The sequence below is a fragment of the Odocoileus virginianus genome, chromosome 11, assembly GCF_023699985.2.
Source record: "Odocoileus virginianus isolate 20LAN1187 ecotype Illinois chromosome 11, Ovbor_1.2, whole genome shotgun sequence".
NCBI classification, from domain to species: domain Eukaryota; kingdom Metazoa; phylum Chordata; class Mammalia; order Artiodactyla; family Cervidae; genus Odocoileus; species Odocoileus virginianus.
Genome location: NC_069684.1, coordinates 26219009 through 26240423, shown reverse-complemented (window position 1 = coordinate 26240423; position 21415 = coordinate 26219009). Strand labels below are relative to the sequence as shown.

Genomic DNA, 21415 nt, shown 5'->3' with positions numbered 1-21415 from the left:
GGGGGTGCGAAGAGTTGGGGAGGGGGCAGGAAGTTGCTCTCTAGTCCCAGCTGTCAGAGAGTGGGTACTCAGTAAATATTTGTTGTTTTAATAAACACGCAATTTTTTCCATGGGTTTTCTTTCTCTTCTTCCTTGAGAAATGATGCACACATATGCTGGAAGATAATTCTCATGCAAGTTGTATTTGACATTGACTGGGCTTCCCCACAAGGAAACCTCAGACAACCCCTCTGAATTTGTCCTCTGGCTTCACAGGGTGATTTTCAGGTTGTTTTTCCCCCCATCTGTTACCATTTCCCACAACTGGCAGCTACAAGGCGAGGTATTATCTGTTTATCGGTGTAACTTTTCTCTCAGTTGGACAGCTTACAATATTGGGATTTACTTCCTTCTCCACTATTTAGAATAAATCTTAAGTGTAGGAGTATGACATAGCTTCAGAGGGAATCTGTATCTTTTGGCCAAAGGAAAATGTGAGCTCAGACCACACTTTCTGGAAAGCATCATGAAGATGATACTTCACGGAGGAACAGGTCAGAAAACAGAGCAGAGTCAGATCAGGCAAATGATTTGTGCAAACGATGCACAATTTCCCTGCAGCTGCTTTATGTAAGAGCCCCGAGCTGTTATCCACAGGGAAGGAGTTTTCACACACTTTGGAGGCAGGGTGGACAGGAGGAGATGGATAACAAAAAGCAAATATCATACCACATTTTAAGAAAGTTGGGTTTCATATACACTGTTATATTCAAAATGGATTACCAACAAGGATCTACTGTATACAACTCTGCTCAATGTTATGTGGCAGTCTAGGTGGGAGGGGAGTTTGGGGAGAATGGATATATGTATATGTAGGGCTGAGTCCCTTTGCTTTGCACCTGAAACCACCAAAATATTGTTTATCAGCTATAGTCTAAAATAAAATAAAAAGTTTTTTAAAAGTTGGGTCTCTTCGAGAAGATAAGCATTATGAAACCCAAGTTCTGTTTTCTGACCCTTGCCAGGAATTCAATGTTTCTTTTAGAGCCCACTTTCTTCCTTGCTTCTGGACCACCCCCACTCCCCATAATGGTCCCAATCACATCCCTCTCTGAGCCTCTCTCTCTCCTATCTGTTAAATGGGCAGAATAATGGGCAGATAATACCCCCCACCCCACACACACACGGATTGGAAGAATTCAGTGAGCAAAAAGCATGGGAGGGTAGCAGAGCCAGTGCTGGCTCACGCAAGATGTGCAGGAACTACCTGGTAAAGAGATGAGTACTAACTACTTTTATTAACAACTTTTCTCATTACCATTATTCTGAGTCTGCTTCTGTCTTCCAAAAAGGATTGCATTTGAAAGTTGCCTTCAGTGCTGTAACCCACAAGAGACAACATGAACTTTGCAGGACCACTAGAAGATGAAGAAACTACAAAGGGCTGCGAGGGCTTCTAGTGTATGGGGTGGTCACTTAATTGCTCTTTTTTAAAATGAAAAAAAAAACAGCCTATTGAAGTTAATTGATCTTCTAAGAACTGCACATACTTAGTATGTATAATTTGATGAATTTGGACATAGGCAAACACCAGTGATGTCAACACCACAAGCAAGCGAATAGACATATGAACAACTCTCAAAGTTTCCTTGCATCCCTTTGGTTTTATGTTTTGTTTGTTTTGTGGTATGAACACTTAACATGAGAGCTACCCTCTCACCAAATTCTGAAGTGCATAATGGCATCATAGTAACTCTAGGTGTTGCCTTGTACAGCAGATCTTATAGAACTTAGTCATCTTGTGTAACTGAAACTTATACCAACTGAACAGCAACTCCCCACTTCTGCCTTTCCCCAGAGCCTGGTAACCACTAATGTATTTGCTGCTTCTATAAGTTTGACTATTTTAGATGATTCATATAGGTGGAATTATGTAGGATTTGTCCTGTGATTAGCTGATTTCATTTAATATAATGTCCTTCAGCTTCATCCATGTTGTTTCAAATGGCAGGACTGCCTTGTTTTTAAGGCTGAATAATATTCCAATATATGGACATATCACATTTCCTTTATCCATTCATCAGTCAACGGACATTTGGGGGGTTTCACATCTTGGCGATTGTGAATAGTGCTGCAATGCACATGGGAGTGTAGATATCTCTTTAAGTTCCTGATTTCAGTTCTTTTGGATATATACCCAGTAGTGGGACTGCTGGATCATGAAGCATTCCCAACTTTGAAGAGACGGCAGAGCTTTGTAGCGGAAGCCAGAGCATGGTAGGAACCAGAAGTCGAGTACTTGTACTGATTCTTCACTTCCTAGAATATGACCTCTCTGGACATTGCCTTTTGTATCTGCCAAATGAGAGGGACAACAAAACCACCTTAGCCCAAGGTTGTTCATCACACTTGACAGATGAGGCGAGTGTGATAGAACCCAACACCCCAACACAATAGCCTCTGTAGCCTCCTTCATTTAGCCAGGGCTTAAATTAAGCAGCTAGCATTTATGATTTCATTTAAATTCTATGCCTACCTTATGAAGGGGGTACCACTGTGATCTCCGCTTTACAGATGAGACTCAGAGAAACTTTTAAAAAACTTGCTGCAGGTTATACCCTCAGTCATGGTGGAGTTGGGATGTGAACTCATGAAGTGTGCATCCATGGTATTTCTGTTCATGAAATGTCCCTCAGTCAACAGAAATGGATTGTTCCTGATTTCCTGCAAAGCTGGCTCCTTTAGGAGATTCCATAACCTCTAGTCTAGATGTAGATAAAATGAGACGGCACAGCTATGGCTCAGAAGGAAATTTGAGATCTCAAATGTGGACAATAGGCCCAACAGATGTGGATTTCCAAGTTGAAGAAAGACAGCGTCACATGATGGCCAAGCTTGTGGATGCTGATGAAGTAGGTTCTTGTAGCAACAGTGGGGATCATGGCAGTGGGGTCAGGGAGGGAGATGTCTGTTATTCTGAGTCATGTTATTCCTTTGTTTTGGGCACCTTGGGCCAGGTAGATGTCTCATCCTGGGCCAGGTATCATCACCCCTCCTGGCATCTCCATGAGGAACAGAAAGAGAAAACAAGCAGGCCCCTTCTAGTGGCTGCCTGGTGGAAGTATATGGAGGAGCTGAAATCTAGAGATGCCCTGCCTCTATGCTATGCAGCTGGTGGAAATTCCATCTGTCTGGAGGATGGTGCCCACAGGGTAGCATGAGCATCCTTGTCATAGAGATGTTCCATGGGCATGGGTGGGCCTTTGTACCAGGGAGTTTGTCCCTGCCCAGATGTTTCCTGTCTTCCCAATCCTCACTTCATTTTTGCTGCTGATACAGTCTGGGCACATAAATGACTAGGAACCATGCCCTTCATCTCTGCTATGCCTGAACCCAGGTCCAGGCCTCTCAGATCTGAAGCCACCTTCTCTGATCAATGGGCCATATCGTCTGTCTATGAGATCAAGTCTCACTGGGTAAGGCTAAGAGACAAAGGACAGCAAGTTGATAATCATCACCACTGGTCCAGGTGTCCATCAATATCATCATCAGTAGACATATAATTCTGTCTCAACCTAAGCATGGTTGACATTTGGGACCAGAGAACCCATCATTGGGGGAGAGGGAGTTGTTGTCCTACACTTTGCATCGTATTCAGCAGCACCTCTAACCTCCACCCACTGTGTGCTCAGCCATTCACTTGTGTACCATTGTTTGTGATCCCATGGACTAGCCCACAATGCTCTTCTGTCCATGGGATTTCCCAGGCAAGAATACTGGAGTGGGCTGCCATTTCCTACTCCAGGGGATCTTCCTGACCCAGGGATGGAACCCAAATCTCCTGCATTGGCAGGCATATTCTTTACCCCTGCACCACCTGGGAAGACCTCTACCCACTAGATGTGTGTAACCCCCACCACCTCTACCACCCAACCAAAAATATCTCCAGCAAATGTCCCCTAGAGGCAAAAATTGCCTTCACGTAGTCTAAAGAATGGTCTAAAGAACTCCAACTTATGTTTTTAATTTACTGAGAAGGAAAAAAAGTCAATTCAAACTCTTGCGTCCTTTTTAGATTTCAGGTTCCCAAGCTTTGAGTGCTTGGAGAACAGACAGCAATGATACAGAGAAAATGACGGCAGGTGAGCCAGACTCCAACAAGGCTTCTGGGGTGACAGCATGGGAAACAGAAATGATTAAAAATCACTCTTTTGCTGAAGACTAGAGTCAAGGCACCATCTCTGCAAGTCCCTGTCCATTAAAGCAGACAATCAATTGCCACATTGAAGCAAAAAACAAAAGCATGAGTTACTGAAAATAAGGAGTTTTTGCCTTTGTTCAGGTTTTTAGTTTTGTGGCTGGAAAACACACATTTCAGCAATGGAGAGCCAGAAATAGAACCATTCATTTGAAATTGCTAGAGAATGGATGAAATCACAGCCAAAGTTTTCATCCAACATGAAAGCAATCAAAATCCCAAAGCCCTTGGCTACCTAGGTGCTCACAGAAGTGACAGTTTTGAGAGCTTGTTTGCCATTCAGAAGAAAATGGTCAGCCTTGATGACGGATTGTTCCTCTGCCCAGGGTAACAAATGCAAGCGTGGTATTTGCGCTGGTGTTTCAGCCACACACAAACACTCTAAAAATAATGCTGAAACTGGAAGAGCCCACACCTTCCATCCTGTCCCCATCAGGACCCCAAACGGAGCAGTCCATTTGGTTTGAAATGTGACTGCTGTGCTTGGCCACATACCCTGTGCAGGCCAGCTGTACTGCTTTAGCAAAGGAGGGACATCCAGAGGGATGTCTGGCCTCCCATGAGCTCCAGCCATAAGGGCTAAGAAGAACTAAATTTAGCTTAACAATTGTTCATCTCAGAAGTATGTTGCTGCTTGTTTGTTAACATGTTGGTGTGTGGCCGCCAGGCCTAATGATACGCAATTTTGAATTTAATTCACCCAAGCTAGTCCCAAATGACTCCCATTGAGTCATTTTAGTTGGCTTGATATTGGGGCTGGAAAGTAACTCACTAGCTGTTAAGACAGACAGTCTGTCACTCCCATCTGGTAAGGATACCCAGGCAGTGGGTCCCGCGTGCTTTTTCCGCTCACATTTGGCTCCATCATCTCACTTTTTCCATCTTCCATGATACAATCCCCAACTGCAACAGCAAAAGCAGTAATCTCCAGTAGCAAAATGCCTAAATGTCCTGCACTCTGTCTCATGCCTCATACATGTTATCTCACTGAAGCTCCAAAATGATTTGATGAAGAACTGGTGATGGTAGCAATAGCTGCGTGAGTCTGTGAACATACTCAACACCACTGAACTGTATACTTTAAAATGGGTGTGCTGTCTGGTGTGAATTATATCTCAATAAAGCTGTTAAAAATGTTATTTAAAAAAATTTGGAGGCTGCCAAAGAGAGAAATGTAGAGCCTTAACTTTGCATGTCAGAGAAGAAAGAAGGCAGAAAATTAATGAGCTCAGTATCCCACTTTATATGCTGGAAAAAAAGAACTGCTTGAGGCAGAATTTATTCCTACAGCCAGGGTCATGCAGCTTGCACGTGCCACAGCTGGATTCCCAACCAGGCTTCTCTGGTCTTGTGGCTGACATTCTTACAGACCTTGGAGAGTTCTCGGTCGCTCACAGTTCTGGCTCAATCAATCAAGAACTAGGAGGGTAGAATGAAGACCAGGATGCAGTATTCGTCTTCATATCCCCTCGGCCTCACACTTAGTAGGCACTTAATAAATGTTTGGTGAATGGATTATCTGCTTGAATTATTTTATCACATTGATTACACCAATCCATTCTATACTCAATTGCTCCAATACTTTCATGGGTGATTTATGCCGCCTTCTAACAGAGTATCTTCGTTCACCGCCAGGGAGAGGGCATCGCTAAATTAAAAATACTCAGAGAAAACTTTCTGCAAACCGAGCTTTCCAAATGGGTTTGGAAATGAAAGAGGCCAGAGACCAGGGAAGGCCTGAAATGATTTTCCTGGGACTAGGAAATGATTTAAAGCAAAAGGTCAGAGCTGTTTGCAATTAGTTTCCTAAGCAATTGGTATGCAGGGGTTTTCTAGGCCTGGCTCGCCCCTTAGCTAACAATCATGTTAATGGGAAAGTACACTGGCCCTTCTGTCCAGGTCACTTCAGAGATTCATTAGCATTTCCTCCCCTCTCTTTCTTCTGTCCTGAACTCAATTTTCATTTTAGGAACAGGAATAACTTCTGAAGATCAGTGAGTGAGAAGTTAAAGGTCTCCAAACAAGTTCATATCCCTAGGCCCTCTCTTATGAAAACAAATCTTAAAAAGGTTCCCAACCCAGCCCTCAATGGGTGAGGGAAATACTGCAAAACAGGAAAGAGATTTTCTGATGACCTTGGGAGTTTTAAATTCAGGCATTCCCCCCATTGGTTAGTTTATTTTTGTTGTTTGTACCTTATTGCTTATTTTCTTTCTTTCTTGTTAAATTTATTTATTTATTTATTTGTGGCTGTGCTGGGTCTTTGTTGCTACACTTGGGCTTTCTCTAATTATGGTGAGTGGGGGCTACTCTTCGTTGATGTGGGGGGGCTTCTCATTGCAGTGGCTTCTCTTGTTGATGATCACAGGCTCTAGGCCTTCAGCAGTTGTGGCCCATGGGCTTAGTGGCTCCATGGCATGTGGAATTGAATCCACCAGGGATCGAATCCACATCCCCTGCACTGGCAGGCAGATTCCTATCCACTGTGTCACTCAATTTATTTTAATAACACTTCCTTTTTTTGGTGCTTAATCATAAACTATGATGGTGGGTGGGACTAGCCCCAAACTCTTGAACCCTTGATGAAAAGTACCTTGGAAAGGGGCTGGATGAAGCTGAGTAAGGTGTTTCCTAGTCTGTTTCCACCCCCTGCATGAAGTACTGAGCACAGCTATGCCATCATGGCTTCCCAGGTGGCGCAATGGTAAAGAATCCCCTTGCCAATGCAGGAGATGAAAGAGATGTGGGTTCAATCCCTGGGTAGAGACGATCCCCTGGAGGAGGAAATGACAACCTGCCCTAGTACACTTGCCAGGAGAATTTCACGGACAGAGGAGCCTGGTGGGCTACAGCCCATGGGGTTGCAAAAGAGCTGGACTTCACTGAGCATCTGAGCACAAGTCACATACTATAAAACTCACCCTTGTAAAGCATGCATTTCAGAGGTTTGTAGCATATTCAGAGTTGTACATCCATTGCCACCATCAAATTTTAGAACCTGTTAATCATCCCCTAAAGAAACCCCTTACCCATTAGCAGTCATTCACCATAAGCCATCTCCCATTCCCAGTCATTAATTTACTTTCTGTCTCTACAAATGACCTATCCTAGACATTTGATATGAATGGAGCTATACAATATGTTGCCTTTTGTGACTGGCTTCTTTTACTTAGCACAATATTTCTAAAGAATCCATGTTTTAGTACTTCACTCTTTTTATGATTAAATAATACTGCATTATATGAATATACCCCCACATCACTGGTCCATTCACCAGCTGATGGAAACAGTTGTGTGTTTCCACTTTTTGGCTCTTACAAATAATGCTTCTATGAACATTTGTACACAAGTTTTGGTGTGGACACATGTTTACATTTTTCTTGGGTATATACCTATGAGTGGAATTGCTGTGTTATATGGTAACTAGATGTTCAACATTTTGAGGAACTGCCAAACAGTTTTCCAAAGTACCATTTTATAATCCTATCAGCAATGGAGCTTTTCCCATCTTGAGGATTCCTTCCATACAATAAATTTCCAGACATGGAATTCCAGACTCTAAGGGCAGCACATGTTAAAGCTTCTTGATACAGACCGTCAAATTTCTTTGCTTAAAGGTAGCATAAGCAACTTTTAATAGTTTTCTTTTGGCTTCATTAACTCATATCCATCACCTTCCAAATCGGGCACAGGTTTCATTTGGTTCAAGAACCAAAGTTTATCCCAACTTGTCTTTTTGTCTGCTCCCTGTGTACCACCCGCATCATCCCCACCAACCTCACACCCTGCCCAGATCCTCAAGTTCAATTTGTAAATCAGCTGGGAATTTTCTCAAACAATCTTCATTTGTATGTGCTTTTCAAGCTCCTTAAGGTCAGGCACCATTCCTTCAATTTATTTTTTCTTTTGGCAGAACAAGCAGAGAAGGGCTCTGCATACAAAAGTCACTTAGTGAAGGCTTTCTGACCAGTAATTTAAAAAGCATGTGAGTTGGGCAAGTGGCACAGAATTTATATTATTAAGAACACAGCCCAACAGGACAGAGGTTCCTGCTTCTGGGTCCTCTATTGGATTGAGGACCTTTGCAGGCAGAGAATCAGCCTGCTTTGGCTCTGTAATTCCACCAACCATGTCAGAAGGTGAGGAAGTGATTCTGCAGTAGGCAACTACCATGTGCCAGATGCTTTTGCTATATGCTTTATAATTTTCCTCATTTAATCTTCAAAAAGTCAATGCAGAATTAGCAGCCAAGTACCACTGCTATCATTTAGACATGAGAATACCGAGACCAAAAAAGTAGATAGTCATAGAACACAGGATAGCTGTGCATACTCCATCATGTCTGACTCTTTACAGCCCCATGGACTGTAACCCGCCAGGCTCCTCTGTCCATGGAATTCTCCAGGCAAGAACGCTGGAGTGGATTACCATGCCCTTCTCCAGGGGATCTTCCCAACCCAGGAATCGAATCCATGTCCCAGCATCTCCTGCATTGGCAGATGATCCTTTACCACTGAGCAACCTGGAAGCCCTGTGGAACACAGGGGTGACCACAAAACTGGATCTCATTTGATGTTCTATGCTGCGTATAGGTACACACACAGACCCTTAAAAATCTAGCCCCACCATTAAGTTATAGAAAAAAAAAATCAAGTATTCCAAGTATGAAAGAAGTTTCATTATTTTACCTTTTCTTTTATCTTTTCTAAAAGTTCTTTACCCTGGAAATGGTGAGCATATCTGCATGTGTTATTACTGACTTCTTACCTAGCTTTTTCTTTGTAACTGTTATGAGTTTAGAGAAATTAGTATATTAAAATATCTTTATTTTAAAATATTTATTGTTTTCTTCAAATTAGAAGTACCATGGCTGATTCATGTCAATGTATGACAAAACCCACTACAATATTGTAAAGTAATTAGCCTCCAACTAATAAAAATAAATGAAAAAAGAAGAAGTACCATGAAAGAAAATTAATAAACCAGTAATATAAGAGAAAAAATTCAGGCAAGAACAATTAAGAACAGTGACAGGAGTATGCAAGAGAATTGGGATGGTACAGAACATTCTTCTAAGCCAGAGAGAAATACTTTAGAAGGATACAGTGAGGAAAGGACCACTGTACCTCAGTTCTGTACCAGTTGAGATAAAATCCTGTGAAAGCAGCCAACTCAAAGAGAATCTGAGGAGCCCTGAGAACCTAGAATGTATGGCAGAGTGTGTTGTTGGTACCAGGTACTAGCAACAGGGGATGGAGTTTCAGGGTGATATGTCAAGAGACTAAAATCTAAGAATCTACAAGAAGTAAAATAATAATAATAATAATTCACCAACTATTTTTAACATTTCAAAAAGTTTAATAGAAATGTCATATGTCCAAGCCACCCATAGATAGACAAACATATACAGAAACATGTATACACACACACAAGCACCAAACTACCCAAAGCTTCAAGTTTCATTGCTTTTGGCTATAATAGGAGAAACCAAGGATGTGGAAAATTCTGAAAGAGATGGGAATGCCAGACCACCTGACCTGCCTCTTGAGAAATCTGTATGTAGGTCAGGAAGCAACAGTTAGAACTGGACATGGAACAACAGACTGGTTCCAAATAGGAAAAGGAGTACATCAAGGCTGTATATTGTCACCATGCTTATTTAACTTATATGCAGAGTACATCAAGAGAAATGCTGGGCTGGATGAATCACAAGCTGGAATCAAGATTGCCGGGAGAAATATCAATAACCTCAGATATGCACATGACACCACCCTTATGGAAGAAAGTGAATAAAAACTAAAGAGCCTCTTGATGAAAGTGAAAGAAGAGAGTGAAAAAGTTGGCTTAAAGCTCAACATTCAGAAAACAAAGATCATAGATGGAAAGAGTGGAAACAGTAGCAGACTTTATTTTTGGGGGCTCCAAAATCACTGCAGATGGTGACTGCAGCCATGAAATTAAAAGACGCTTACTCCTTGGAAGAAAAGTTATGACCAACCTAGACAGCATATTAAAAAGCAGAGACATTACTTTGCCAACAAAGGTCTGTCTAGTCAAAGCTATGGTTTCCCCAGTATCATGTATGGATGTGAGAATCAGACTATAAAGAAAGCTGAGTGCTGAAGAATTGATGCTTTTGAACTGTGGTGTTGGAGAAGACTCTTGAGAGTCCCTTGGACTGCAAGGAAATCCAACCAGTCAATCTTAAAGGAAATCAGTCCTGAATATTCATTGGAAGGACTGATGTTAAACCTGAAACTCCAATACTTTGGCCACCTGAGGCAAAGAGCTGACTCGTTTGAAAAGACCCTGATGCTGGGAAAGATAGAAGGTGGGAGGAGAAGGGGATGACAGAGGATGAGATGGTTGGATGGCATCACTGACTCAATGGACATGAGTTTGAGTAAACTCTGGGAGTTGGTGATGGACAGGGAGGCCTGCAGTGCTGCAGTTCACGGGGTTGCAAAGAGTTGGACACGACTGAGCGACTGAACTGAACTGAACCGAGGATGTCAGCACTAGTCATCTATTACTAATGATAGGCTTTAGCAAAGGCACTAGTTGTTTACCACATCTATTTCCTCTTCCTCCTGGGTGCTCAGCCAGACTATATTTCCCAGTCTCACCTTGTGATGAGATATGCTAGTAAGCCTGAGTCCTACCAATGGAATGTAGAATGTAGTTCTACCAATGGCCTGGCCCATAACTCCTCCCCCAACTGCCCCCCACCAAGCCATCATTCAGAATCTTCCTAGAAGCTGGCAACCTTGGAATGAATATTGAATACTGCAGGGTCACAAAGCAAGAAGAGCCTAGATTCCTGAGTCACCACTTGAAGGAGTGTTATGAGCTGATCAAAAGCACCTGTTTAGGCTTTAGATGCATATGAAATAAATTCTAACCATGCTAAGCTAGTGAAATTTGGATAATGATATGAGAGTTGGACCATAAAGAAGGCTGAACACCAAAGAATTCATGCTTTCAAACTGTGGTGCTGGAGAAGACTCTTGAGAGTTCCTTGGAATGCAAGGAGATCAAATCAGTCAATCCTAATGGAAATCAACCCGGAATATTCACTGGAAGGACTGATGCTGAAGCCCCAATAGTTTGGCCATCTGATGCAAAGAGCTGACTCACTGGAAAAGACATTGATGCTGGAAAAGACTGAGGACAGGAGGAGAAGGGGATAACAGAGGATAAGATAGTTAGATAGCATCACCAAGATGGTTAGACAGACTCAATGGACATGAATGTGAGCAAACTCTGGAATATACTGGACAGGGAAGCTTAGTATACCGCTGTCCATGGGATTGCAAAGAGGTGAACCAGACTTAGCAACTGAACAATAACAATTATAGTAGCTTGCATTGCCCTAACTCACCCAGATATAATTACATGGCTGTTAATAAAATAGTTTTTGAATAATGATTGGTGTACTGGACACAAATAACCAGCTATGTTATCACCATGGAGTGTGTGAGGATTCCTGGGGTTTAAATTCTTCATCTCACAGGTGGGTCAACTGAGGACTCACATAATTTGCATGGGGCTATAGAGCTGGGAGTTCCCCAGAGGCTCAGAAGTAAAGAATCTGTCTGCAATGCAGGAGACATAGGATGCTCTGGTTCGATCTCTGGGTTGGAAAGATCCCCTGAAGGAGGGCATGGCAACCCATACCAGTATTCTTGCTGGGAAAATCCCATGGACAGAGGAGTCTGGTGGACTGTCTATGGGATTGCAAAGAGTCAGACACAACTGAAGTGACTGAGCACGCAAGCAGAGCTGGGACTCAGATCCTAGTTTTTTTCATTCTTCCATAGGTTCTATTTGGAATAGGCCTATTCCAAATTTGACCTCTCTTTATATTCTGCATCCTACACCAGCGTGGACAGATACAAACTAGAGGTGAGTATTAAATAGCCAAGAATCTGGGCCATGCTGGGGAATAAAACTCAGAAAAAGCCTCCTCTTCTTTGAGGATTTTGTTAATTACAAGGGAAACTAGCATTTTCTCAGGTTTTTTACCCATTAGATACAAACCAGCAATTCAGGGACTCATTTTACTGTATTTACATCTCAAAAAAGAGAAAAAGTCAGCTGACAACATCTCATTGGCTTTGATTAACGTGCTTTCTATTGTCAAGATCTCTTTTCTCTGCTAGTAAAAATCATGTAAGAAATGAACAGTCAACCCTGTATCAGTTGAAATGGATATAGAATAATAATAATAACTAACATTTTAACATTTACTGAGAACTGACTTTATATTCGGCATTGTGCTAGGTACTTCAAATATGTTCTTTCACTGACTCACAGAAAGGGACTCATGAAGTAGGAAGTATTATGCCCATTTTACTGATGACAAAACAGAGGTTCCAAGAATGAAGTAACTTGTCTGAGTCTATACAATGCCCTTAATGCATCTTTGAGACCATAATCTGTGATTTAGCATGAAACTGGACTGCCACGTGACTATATAAATATGCAAATGCAATGTTTTTTAGCATCTCAAGAGGTCATGGATGATTTCTATAACTTTTGTACTGGAAAATTTGTGCCACTGAGGGGCTAGCATACATTTCAGAAACTTAAAAATTAGAGTCTTAGGGTCACCACCATGGTAGGGCTTATAATCTTATAAAAAGAGTTTCATGTGGAAATAGAAATTTCCAGTAAAAAGTTGTTGTATCCAGTCAGTAGAATCTTTGGAAATTTTAATTAGAAGAAAGTATGAATTTTGAAAAGCTATGAGAGTCCCTTGGACAGCAAGGTGATCAAACTCGTCAGTCTTAAAGGAAATCAACCCTGAATACTCAATGGAAGGACTGGTGCTAAAGCTGAAGCGCCAGTACCTTGGCCACCTGATGCAAAGAGCTGACTCATTGGAAAAGACCCTGATGCTGGGAAAGATGGAGTGCAAGAGGAAAAGGGGACGACAGAGGATGAGATGGTTGGATGGCATCACATCCTGGATGTGAATGTTGGATGACTCAATGGACGTGAGTTTAAGCAAACTCAGGGAGACAGTGAAGGACAGGGAAGCCTGGCATGCTGCAGTTCATGGGGTCGCAACGTTGAACATGACCGAGCAACTGAACAACAATTTGAGAATGTGAAGCCCAGTACACAGGCACTGGTCTCAGACCTGAGTTCACGGCCTCGCTGTGCCCAGAACAAGCTGTGGTCTGAATCCTTTTAAGCCACATTTTTTTCATCTGCAAATAAAAAGGTGTGTGGGGGGGTGGAGATCATAATACTTCCCTCATAAGGAGGTTATGAAGGTTAAATAAACGAATAAAAGAAAAATGCTGCTGCTAAAGTTTTTACTTTACAACTTGCCTGGCTCTTAGATGGTGCTCGTTAAGCAGCAGTATTTCAAATGTTATTAGTTTCTTGAAAAAAGACAACCTCTCAAGTAATCCTGGAAGTTTTATTCAACTCAGATTGAGCTGATTATAAATATTAACCTTTGGGTCTTTTCCCCCCAAAATTCCTGAACTGCATGGTCAATAGGTCAATATGGTAGTCACTAGCTTCATACATGAAACTATTTTAATTTAAACAAATTCAGAAGTCAGTTTTTTGGGGATTAGCCACATCTGAAGCACTCAATAGCCACATGAGGTTACTGTATAGGACAGAGCAAATGTAGACTATTTCCATCAGTATGGAAAGTTCTGTTGGACATCCTGGGTCCAGAGAAAGAAAAGAGTCAGAAAGAATTTAGGGAACATACTCACTTGCAAAGGGCAGTTTGTATTTAGCTCTGCTGAAGGAAGGTTGATGGATCAGATAGGCCAAATGGGTTCTCTCTGCATCGCTGGGAATTTAGTGCTCCTTGGAAAGTTAATCAATTTTTCAGAACATTTCCCTATGTGGATATTTCTTAATAATGACAGTAGATTTCCCAAGGCGGGAAATCTCAGAAACTAAGGTTGAAATCTCCCAAGTACTTGACTCCTGTTCAGGGCTTGGGTCCTGAGTGGATTTAAGTGACAGCCAAGATATAGCTGAGGACATCTTCAGGGGGCCCTTGCATTAAGAAGAGATGCATATATTTTGTGAAAATACCATTCAAGGAAAACACAAGACATTAGAGACACTGTGTGCCTTTGAATTAATGGTCCGAAAGCAAACAGGAGTATGAATTTTCTTTACATCTGTTCTTTTGCATTTTCCCTCACAATATGACCATATTTTTATATAAAATATGTTACATGGGCATAAAATATGTTATACTCAGGCTTTTTTTTTTTAATTCAGAGAACACCACCAAGGTAACACTTCTTTCTAAAGATGTTGTTATATTTCCAAGAAGCATTTGAAGACTTTTACAAACACACTTCTATAAAACAGATATGCAATGTTAGAGCAGGATATGTTATGTGCCAAAAAAGCATTTATAATATAAATTTGTTTTGTTTTTTTTTTAAGCCGAGAGAGGAAATCCAGCTGGCTGCAATTGAATTAAAGAACAGTAAGATATTTTTCTTTTTGTCTTTTTACAGTATATGGTGCAGTTTTATTTTTCCCATTTTTAAAGATTATACAAAATAGAGTTTATAAACCATTTTCTCGCTAAATGAAGGCAACTAACTCATTAGTAGATATGCTGGTGCATAAAATATTTCTAAGGGTTTGTATTTTCTTCAGTTGAGCCATAGATCCTCAAAGCTCTTCCACTGGCTTGTAATGATGAGGCACATGGATAATATCCTGAGCACAGTTCTGGAAATGTGGACCAGTGGAGACAAGGAGAGTGGTCTAGGCAGGGATAACTTGTCTGCCTAATAGCACACAGAAAACATTGCAGAGACCTCCTTGGCCAGGCACCAATAAATAGACAAACATGACTTCCTTTCTCAAAACACGATCTAGAATTTTTCATCAGGCTAAAGAAGAAAAACTTCACCTGCCTCAGTATTAGAACTACATTTGCTTTATTTTCCAGGATTTCCAAAGAATATGGGTGGGATTCTGCCATCTTATCTGAGAGTCTAGGAGGTAATTTATCTGGTCCAGGAGAGCAGGCTAATGTTTCCTGCGAATTTCCACATCTATTTTTAAACTTTAATTTCCTCTCGCCCATTGTACCAGAGATGCTGATCACTGTGCCTGCCTGTCTACAGCCCCTCTCTGGAGGGAATCACTCCCAGTTATATACAGGACACCACTTCTTTCCCCTCAGCCAAAGCTGATTGGACAGAATCTCAGTGTCACCTGGAGTTTTCCAGAGCCCTGAAGAACATCTTGATTTCCCAGTTTCTAAACTTGTGATCTTATATAGGTTAAGTTTTCTAAGCCTTAGTTTCTTCATCTGGAAAACAAAGACAATGATACCTGCCTTACAACTCTAAGTGTAAGTGTCAGTGTGCAGTGAGATGGGGCACACCAATATAGTCCCTGGTAAAATGGAAGCACTTGGGTAAGGTTAGCTGCTGCTGGCACTGTCATGATCATCACCATCATCATCAACAATATTAATATCATCACCAGTATAAATATCATGATAATCACCATCACCATCATCATTACCATCCTGATCATCATCATTGTCACCACCATCATTGTCATTGCCAGCATCACCATCTAAACCCAGTTGAGCAGGAGCAATAAACTGAAAGGCTTGTAGATTCACGGTTGAGAATGTCATCTTGGTCTATAAGCAATTTACTGAATAAAGCGACCACACTGACAGTACTGGCATTTAGTGATCAAAGGTCAAGGATACACAGAATACTGCAATGTACAAGAGTATTATATATAACAAGGAAGCATCCTGTGTCCTGCACAATCTTCAAAAGTCCTACTGGACAATGTGTATAAAGAGTCAAGCCTAGAACTGACTCTATATTACATATATACATACCATACTGTTTACAAGGTTTTAATACATGCTGAATTTCCCAGGGATGCAATTTATGTGTAACTTAAAGAAAGGCCCCAGTTTGTCTTGTCGGCAGTTACTAACAGCCAGTCACTGTGGAAAGCTGCAAATTCTTTGCCAGTCCTTCCATCAAGAGGTGGGATCTCTAAAGTCACTTCCTCCTCCCTCCACCCCCAACTCCATGTGACTGCTTTGACTGGGACCATGGAAGAAATGATGTGACTGTCGAGGCTAAGTCATAAAAGCTTAGGCAACTTCAGCTGGAACACTTGCCCGAGGAGCCCTGATCATCCTGTATGAAGCCTGAACACCCTGAGACTGCCATTTAGAATCACCACAGCAGGGAGCACACTCTTTAACCTTGCAGCTCAGAGGCCAGATGAGTGAGTGACGTGGAACCATCTTGGATGTGATTCCTTCAGCTTCAGTTGTTCCAGGGCCAACCACCGGGGTCCTCCCCACTGAGGCCCCGCTGACATCACAGAGCTGGGCACAGTCATTCTTGCTGTGCTTTTTCTGAATTCCTGACCGACCAGACCCATGAGCATCATACAGTGATTGCTCAGGGATGCTGAATTTTGATTTGTTATACTGCAATAAATCACTGAAAGAATCACTCTTTGGGAAAATTATATCACCAGCATAATCTGACTTTATCGGTTTATATTTGAAGTCATTTATTCATGCTGATTCTACACACAGGTGCAAATGCGGGGCTGTTTCATTTTTTCCATCTAAATGTTTATACAGTAAGCTATACCTTACTTTTTGTTTTAAATGAATTACTCTCCTTGTAATATTTTACCTTTCAGTTAGAACATTGTATCAATTTTATTTTATTTTTTAATTTATTTATTTTAATTGGAGGCTAATTACTTTATTGTATTGTAGTGGTTTTGCCACACATTGACATGAATCAACCATGGGTGTACATGTGTCCCCCATCCTGAACTCCCCTCGCACTTCCCTCCCCATCTCATCCCTCAGGGTCATCCCAGTGCATTTTATCGATTTTATTTTAAGATTATCTATGTTCATTCCAAGATAGGGAAGGGGATGCTGTAAAAGTATTTGTTACAAAAAGGGAATATTTGGTACAGTAGGTCAAAGCACTTTTCCCCCTGAGACCTGGAGAGGGCAATCATTTTTGTCAGCATCTTTCTTTCTGGTTCTCCTGAGATCTATCTGTACTTGGTTGCCCCTCCTCCAGTTACTTGAGACTTTCATTAGCATTCTCTTTTTTTTTGCCTTTTTGTCGGAGTTTCTTTGCTTTATAATGTTGTGTTAATTTCTGCTGTACAATGAAGTGATCAGCTATGCGTGCCTGAGTACTAAGTCACTTTAGTTGTGTCCACTCTTTTGTGACCCCATGGACTGTAGCCCGCCAGGCTCCTCTTTCCATGGAATTTTCCAGGCAAGAATACTGGAGTGTATTGCCATGCCCTCCTTCAGGGGATCTTCCCAACCCAAAGATTCAACCAGCATCTTTTATGTCTCCTGCATTGGCAGGTGAGTTCTTCACCACTAGCACTACCTGAAGTGAATTTTATATTCCCTCCCTCTTGGATCCCCTCCTCCACCATCCCACTTGCCTAGGTCATCACAGAACACCAAGCTGAGCTCCCTGTGCTAGATAGCAGGCTCCCACTAGCTATTTTACACATGGTATTGTATATAGAAAGTGAAAGTGAAAGTCGCTCAGTTGTATCCAACTCTTTTTGACCCCATGGACTGTATAGTCCATGGAATTCTCCAGGCCAGAATACTGGAGTGGGTAGTCCTTTCCCTTCTCCAGGGGATCTTCCCAACCCAGGGATCAAACCCAAGTCTCCAGCATTGCAGGCAGATTCTTTACCAGCTGAGTCACAAGGGATGCCCAAGATATACTGGAGTGGGTAGCCCATCCCTTCTCCAACAGATCCTCCTGGCCCAGGAATCGAACCGGGGTCTCCTACACTGCAGGCGGATTCTTATATATGTTGATCTTAATCTCCCAATTCATTCCATCCTCCTCTTTCCTCAGTGTCCACTTGTCTGTTCTCCACATCTACATCTCTATTCCTTCCCTAGAAATAGGTTCAGGTATACCATTTTGCTATATTCCACATATAGGTGTTAATATATAATATTATTATGTTTTCCCCTTTCTGACTTCACTGTATGACAGACTCAAGATCCATCCACATTCTTGTAATACCTTTCCTTAGCTAGCTGGGATAGCTAAGGTTCTTTCAACTTAGGGGGCCTTGACTAGGATAAACAATTTAGATCCAACCTCCATAGGCTCTTTTTTTTTCCCTGATAGGGAAAATGAAAGCTCAGAGAGATTAAGGAAAGCTATGTTTTCTCCAGCATCTGTTGGCATTTCTCAGTTAGATCCAGCTGTCCTAGGTGCCCTCCTCCATCTTTATCTTCTTACTCCTGATATAACCCTTAAAAGTTAAATGATATTTCCTTTGGTTTCTCTTAGAATCTTCTACTCTTCTTTGTTTAATTTACTATTACCTTCAAAACCCAGACAATATTTCTCATGGTTTCTCTCAGCATGTTTTTGCTCTTTATTCTGTGCTCTGGTCTGCCTTTCTTCCCACTGGTTTCAGGCTTACATTTATCCTTAACTATGCCCGGCTCCTTTTATTAAGTCTGAGCTCATTGCACGTATCCTAGGTATTACATTAATATACCTCTTGACTTTCACATCAAAAACAGTGGCAGTTGGGGTGTCAGAAATTCATTTTTGACAGTCATCCACCCTTTGGAGTTTTAGAAAAAAATCTCTGCCCGGGGATTTTTTTTTTAAGCTTGCCTTGCTGAAATACAAAAAGGCTGTATATCCTGTTTTAGGAGGTCAGTGCCCATGCCCCAGCTGTCATAAATTCTAAATGGCACATGCAATCCCTCCGTGTTTGTTGAGGAGCCTTTTTGTGGTGTGTTCCCATCTTACATGAATTGCTTTCCTTGTCTACTGATGTGGGATCCCAACTACACTGTACCAAATATGACTGTGTCCCTCTGACCATAGCACTTTAGGTCCACAGTGGACCAATGATCAAGCTATGCCAACAAGAATCCCTTTTCAGTGCACTGCAAACTGATTCTTTGAAATCAACAAGATTTTAGTGTAGTCTGGTCTGGTCACTTGAAGAAAAAAAAAATGTAAATGCAGGGACTGTGGTTCAGAGATGATCTCTCTCTAGAAAAAGAGGAAAAGGTCAGACATGTTGCAAGAGGCTTAAATGAAAGATAGACAGAGGGCCCTGGTGCTTTTGAGTTCCTGGTTTTAGTACCTAGCCAAGGACCAGGGACCTTGGATTCCATTAGAAACTTTATAATAATCTCCTCCTACCTTTTGTTCTCTCCCACCCAATCAATGACATTTGCCTCAGATGCAGAAAGTCTTAACGAATCCAGAGATTTCCATTTTGGATCAGTTCAGAGAAATTTAACAGCAATTTAAGCACAATTTCCTATCAAATCTAACCTAATATTTGGAAAAAGAATAGCAATTTGGGAGGCATTCAAATTTTGGAGTTTTTTCTTAGGGGGGAAAAAAAGTGACCAAAGAATGCAAGGGAGTGGAATATACACCACTGTAAACTGCTGAGTTCTGTCACACCAAAAGCAGCACGGGTAAGCCAGCATCCAGCAGCACCAAGCGGGTCTCTGTCAAGTGGCTTGTTGATGATGGTTCATAAAACTTGGCTTCATGCACACTCCAAATAAGTTCCTCAGGCACTGATCCTGGGTGCACGGTTTGTGCCAGGAAAAAGCCCACTATAGTTCTTGATGTTTGCAAAGCTTAAGGAAGGAAGCATACTCACAAGATCTTGCCGCTAAGTAACCATTCCAGGCTGCTATCTTTGTTTCTGCAAGATAACAAGATGAGAAGCTTTCCTCTCTGGTTGTTTCTAATTTTTCTGATGACTGTGTACCCGCTCTGCTCTTAGACATCCAGAGGACTTCTCCAAAATCCAGTGCCTGAAACCACACCTTCTCCAACATGAGCAAAACCCCATCCTGGGGGAGGGGCCCACCTTCCACGTTTGTCCTTCCAGAGCGCTCTTCCTCAGCCCAAGTATATCCTGCAGTGTTCTCTTTACATCTTGGCAGTCAGTCTCCTCCCATAGCTTAACAATACTTTAATTTCTCCAGTTTAAATAATGATGATGATGATAAAAGGTTTTGGTTTTAGCTTGCTACATACTAAGTCATAAAATTATGTCAAAATATCTAGGCATCATGACATTTGCAAATTCAAAATACAGAGGGCATAGGACCCTCGTCAATTCAAAGACCAAATCTGTCATTTGAAGACTGCTATCCTTGGATTTCAGAACAAATAACCTGACATCTCTCTTGAGAGATCTATATTTGATTCTCAATGCCGAGATTTCCTCTGTCACAAAGTTTATTTTAATTTTGAGGAGGGAGACCATACCAGCCAGATAATATACCACAGTACAATGAAGTATCATACTGATGTCCAGAAGGTTCTACAAATGTTTGGCCATGAAGCCAAGTCTGATGGCCCCAAAGGTAGGCTGAACTATGACTCACAACCATCACCACCTTCACCCAACCCCACCACAGACAAAAAGCTGGAAAATGTGTTCCTTTATGAAGGAACAGCAGGCAATTGAGCAGGCAATTACTAGCTATTGCAAGGCATTTATGGAGTTAAGTGTTAGCATGAGTGTTAGTCACTCAGTCATATCTGACTCTGCAACCCCATGGACTGTAGCCCACCAGGCTCATCTCTCCATGGAATTCTCCAGGCAAGATTACTGGAGTGGGTTGCTATCCCCTTCTCCAGGGGATCTTCCCAACCCTGGGATCGAACCCGGGTCTCCTGCATTGCAGGCAGATTCTTTACCATCTGGGCCACTAGGGAAGCCCAAATGCAAAGAGGGGAGTGTGGAAAGAGGCTCTTAGTGTCTACTTCTAATAAAGCACTGGCCTCCAATCTGTTCCTCACCACATCTCCCAGGGACAGGGCTGCAACCAGCTGGAATGTTAACCTTGTAGGTATAATCTTATCACACGGAGGATGGAACTGGTACCCCCTGAAGAGATATCTGGAGCCAGAAATTCTGAGATTTTATACCTTCCAGGCCTAAATTTGTCAAGGAACCCAGAGGAAATTAACCTATTTCTCTACTCAGGAGAGAAGACAAAATATTTCCATCTTCACTCACAAGGTCTTCTGGCAATTTGGATGAATGACGCTGAGAGCATAAAACGATGGAATATGAACTTCCTAAATGAATTTCAAAAGAAACCCCAAACATCA

The 21415-nt window shown here is 41.8% G+C and overlaps 1 protein-coding gene across 4 annotated transcripts in view; it reads right to left on the bottom strand.

The window, feature by feature from the left end:
- Nucleotides 1–21415, bottom strand: part of KAZN (kazrin, periplakin interacting protein) — a 1309273-nt gene that overhangs the window by 906942 nt on the left and 380916 nt on the right. The gene's annotated exons all lie outside the window — the stretch shown is intronic.